The 5,163-nt window shown below is 34.4% G+C and overlaps 1 pseudogene; it reads right to left on the bottom strand.

The window, feature by feature from the left end:
• Positions 1–294: 294 nt before the first annotated feature.
• Positions 295–1,822, bottom strand: LOC145007371 (zinc finger BED domain-containing protein RICESLEEPER 2-like; annotated as a pseudogene).
• Between the last annotated feature and the right edge of the window lie 3,341 nt (positions 1,823–5,163).

The raw sequence follows: 5,163 nt of genomic DNA, 5'->3' as shown, positions 1-5,163 counted from the left end.
CATCTATGTCGTTTTTGCATACTTTCAAAATACAAAAAAGAAACATTTTTCAATGCAAAACAACTTTTAAGACTTCAAAAACATACCAACTCACTACCAAATCAGCTTCTACTTGTTGAAATAACAACAAACAACAATTATTTAACAACTATGTAACTTAAAAAACTACAAAATAAACAATAAAAAACTGCCAAAAACCATAAAAAAAAACTGCAAAAAAACTACAAAAAAAAAAAACAACAAAAACAAAAACAAAAAAAATTTTGTTTTCAACATTTTAAATAAACTTACTTATTATGGAATGGGAAAACTGATCTCCATTTGTTGCTTCTCTTTCTGAAATGTATAAACACAAGAATAATAAATATAATTGAAATTATAAAAACACATTAAAGGTGATGAAAACAAATAATCATACCGTTTTCTTTCTTTTCAAACCATAGAGGCTTCAACACCAATCTCCACCACAAAGTAAGACCTCTACCGATTCAGTAGCCAAAGATGCTCTATATGTGTCAATAACTCTACTACCCGCACTAAAAGTAGCATCCGATGCAACAGTGGTGATAGGAATTGCAAGTATATTTCGAGTCATGCGTGACAATATACAATATTTTAACGAATTTGACCGCCACCATTATAAAACATCAAATGGTATTAGATCCTCTTCACAAATGTAACAACTCCCTTCAAGATAATTATCTAAATCAGATTTTTGTGGTTGTATATTTTCACCTGTTCTTACAAATTGAGTGAACTTAGACCAACCGGAAGATGAAGCTTGAATAATCACATTGTTTCCTCTTAAACCAACACTTTCACCATTTCCTTCACCACTACTAGACTAATACTCATCTGCATATTCTTTGTACAATTCATATAAAGCTTTTTTCACTTTGTTTATATTTTCACAAGCTTCATTTTCAGGATACATCCTAGGAAAGCAAAACTCAATAACCCTCATTTTGCACCTAGGATCTAAAATAGCTCCAATAGACATCATTAAGTTGCAATCTCCCCAATATTTATCAAATTTTAGTTTCATGCACTTAACCATGTCATGAACAAACTCATCTTCGTAAGAATCTTCAAACTTCTTATCCAACAAAACTTTCACTCTAAAAATTTCATTAAGAAATAAGTGTGAAGTCGGATACTCACTCCCAGAGATGATATTATTCGCAGAGTCAAAAACTTCTAAGATTTCACATACCTTTTCCACCTTCAACCAATCATCATTATTGGGACAACAAAGATAATGTGGTTCTCTTTCTTTATACATTGGAAACACCTCTTTAAATTTGATTGCAACTGACAACATCTAATATGTTGAATTCCATCTTGTCTTGCATTCAAGAATAAGTTTTCTATGTGGAAATTGCAACTGTTGCATAATTTCAGAAAACAAATTAAGTCTCCCTTCATTTTGATTGATAAACGTGAAAATTTTGTGAATATCCTCAATAAGTTAGCTAATTCTAGAAAGTCCATCTTGAACCATAAGATTCAAGATGTGTGCACAACAACGTACATGAAACAACTTTCCTCCACAATGCAACTTTTTAACCCTTGAAAAAGTTTCAGTTAGGTTCCTAACAGCCGAATCGTTATTTGAGGCATTATCAACGGAAATAGTGAACACCTTATTCTCGATACCCCAATCCTTAAAACACTTGTAAAGATGGCCAGCAATCTCAAGCCCACGATGAGGAGGAGGTAAGTGAATAAAGCTAAGAACACGTTTTTGTAATTGCCAATTAGAATCAACAAAATGGCCTGTAAGAACCATATACTTGATTTTCTGATTGGTAGATTTCCACATATCAGTGGTCACACTAATCTTAGAAATAGACTTTAATAAATTCTTTAGCTTGTTCTTTTCTATCTCAAAAACATTTTCAGAGTTTTTTTCAATGGAAACACGTGAGACATTTTCCCATTCAAGCATTCCACACTTTTTCATCATGTTAAATCCTTCTTCCTCAACAATTGTGAAAGGATGCCCGTGCATAAGTATCCAATGCGCAATAGACTCTCTCATTTTCATAATAGCAAACTTTCCATCAGTAAGGGCGGGAGTAACATGTTTTTCTTGATTACATCCTGAATCAACTACTTGCAAAGTGATTTTTTGCTGTTTCAAGTCATGAGCTGCTTTTGGGGCACATGTCTTCAAGTGTCGTTTCAAATGACTAGTACTCGAGCTTGATATTATGGCGAGTTGATTTTTACAAAATCTACACTGTGCTTTCATAGTCCCATCAGGCATCTTAACTTCAATAAAATCTGCCCATACTAGAGAAGTATTTGGTCTCTTCTTCCTTTGAAAATGGGAACTCCCTTCATCTGCATTTTCTTCATTGTTAGTAGAAGGGTGTTTCTGTCATTTACCAAACCATCATTCTCTTGTTGCGATTTTGGAGCTGATGAATTCCATCTACAAATCAGAAAAGTTACCACACAAAAAATACATTAATACTTCAGCTAACAAAAAGCATTAATATTTCAGCCAACAAAAAGAAAAGAATTGAACAAAGTTCTAGCTAAAAATTTAATACCAAAATCATAATCATAAACAGTGTTAATCAGCAAGCTTGCATGATACTGAAACAATAAATTAAAGTGTTTTTTTTTTGTGTAAGCATAAGATGGTAATAAAATTGGTATGCAAGTACTAAAGGCTTAATAATGATTGGATCCAAAGAAGATTTATGTTATCACATCTGCATTCTACAATATATATTATTCTGGTATGTAATTCGAATTCACATCTACAATATATCTTATTCTATTATCACGTTTTATAGATTAGTTATTAAAAAACAAACGATAACTGTAATACACAAAAGAAAATTGACTAAGACTTAGATACATATCGACTAGTATAGTAAGACACAAAAGGAAATTGAGTCATCGAGTGTTATTGAAAGCTGGAAATCGGTTGTCACCTAGATACACCAAGACACAAAAGGAAATCGACTATTACTATAAGAAAATAATGAAATATGGACTTACATCGATGTTGTTCTCCGTTCTCAGTTCTTACTCAGCAACCATCGATGAAATAGAGGCTGGCAATTATGGATGTTGGAGCGGCGATGACGAATATTGATGGTGGCGATCGGCAGGCGGCATCCGATATGTGGAGCAGGAGATCAGTGGAGGTGGTGGCGACTGATGATTGATGAATGGCAATTTGCGTTTTGTGAAGGTCTGAAGGATAGAAAAGGGAGTAAAGGATTAAGGGCTTTTTTTGGGTTTGGGAATTAAGACGGATCAACGGATAGGAATAGAGATATCAAGGATTTTTTTTTTACTTTTTTTTATATTATTAATGATTAACAATTAATCAATTAAATGAATGGCATATATGTAAATTACACTAAGCTCGCGAGCCTTACAAGATGAGTATTTTAGTACTCGATCTCGAATCGATAAGGTACTCGAGTAGCTCGAGCTCGAGCCCCGATCGATTAAGGTCGAGTCGATTTCGAGTATTTTTCGAGTTGGTCTCGAGTTTCTCACGAGTTTTCCTGTCTCGCTTACACCCCTAACCATACATATCAACTGGGCCATACATGACATACATATTGTGAGCCATACATATCAAACATATCCATAATCAAGTAAGGTGCTATGTGCCAAATATAGTCTTGTCATTATGCCACGGACCGCACGTGGTCTTTCATGCCAAGCTTGGGGCCATCCCCTTGGTCATAAATACATGAGACAAGATCCACCTCATGGTCTTCCATGCAAGCAACAATAAGACAACTAGCATACATATTACTCTACTTAGCTAATTAGCATATAGTGTGCGAGAAGCGACCTCCTGGTCTTTCATACATAATAGCATACAGTGTCCTAGGAGCCACCTCCTGGTCTTTCATACATATTGTCTAGGGCTAACCCTCGGGTCTTCCTACCATACATAATAACATACTGTGTGCCAGGAGCCGCCTCCTGGTCTTTCATGTATGATGCCTAGGGCTAACCCTTGGGTCTCCCAATCATACATCAAAAAAGGGGCTGGCATTGGTGCCTTAGACCCATACAAACAGTGAGGAGACTCACATGAAGCAGCACGACATACAATAAAACCTCTGAATTTGCTAAGATGGGTTTCGGCTCTTTACACACCTACATCATAATAACAATTCTTACTTAGGTCATACTTCAAGTAGTACTCGATTTACACACTCAAACTTTACTTAATATATATTGGCTTCTTGTTAATCAAATTCTCCCATGTGACCAAATATTTAAATTTTAAAATACATAATCTATCTATCAAAGTTCTTGTCTTATATATTATTGAAATTCTATTAAATCAATATTATTAGTAAAAAGAATTTTAGTCAACTGAAAGAACTCACAATTATTAGTTCTTATAATTCAAGTTCATAGCCCATTAATAATAATTATGTCTAAGTTTTACTTGCAGTAAGGTCCAATATAGTTTGGCCCATAAAAATCAACAACTCAACACTATAGTTGACCTAATTATCATGGGCCCAAATGCTAGTTTAGTTCCATAAGTTTTAAGCCCAAAATAAATACCAGCCCAACTATTAATGAAGAGTCTGTTAGGTGAAGGAGTAACTCAACCCTCCCAAATCGTGTTGGATTAGTGTCTAAGTCCATAACTATTTTGGTATGTACTTGACCCGATGGTGCATGAGCCTTTTGGGTTGCCTTCACCAAAGCAACTTTATAGGATGAATTATAGAGAGAAAGGATTAAATATGATTTATTAATATATTATGGGAATAATATATTAAAGGAGAAATCATATTGTTTAATTAATATTAGTCAAGAATTAATTGATAATTAATTTTGTGGCTAAAAGAGATTAATTAAACTTAAGGGACTGGAATTGTAATTATAAGATAATTGCAATTGGGCTATGGATTACCTTATTATATAAGGTTGGACGAATTCTATGGGGAAACCCATAAGAAATCGTCCAAGGCCTTTAAGTAAAGGAGTCTATGGGTTGCTTAGGGCTTAAGCATCCAAATTAGGGTTTCCTTGTTAGATAACCCTAATAGCCTCATTATTTAAAGAGCCCTTATTCCTCAAAAACGTGGACAAGCTTCCTTCTAGGGTTTTGGACGAGTTTGGGCAGCCTCCTTCTCTTCTCCTCTTCATCCTCTTGCTATT

This window comes from Lactuca saligna, chromosome 7 (assembly GCF_052625555.1).
Source record: "Lactuca saligna cultivar CGN05327 chromosome 7, ASM5262555v1, whole genome shotgun sequence".
Lineage (NCBI taxonomy): Eukaryota > Viridiplantae > Streptophyta > Magnoliopsida > Asterales > Asteraceae > Lactuca > Lactuca saligna.
This window is presented reverse-complemented; position numbering and strand designations above follow the sequence as displayed.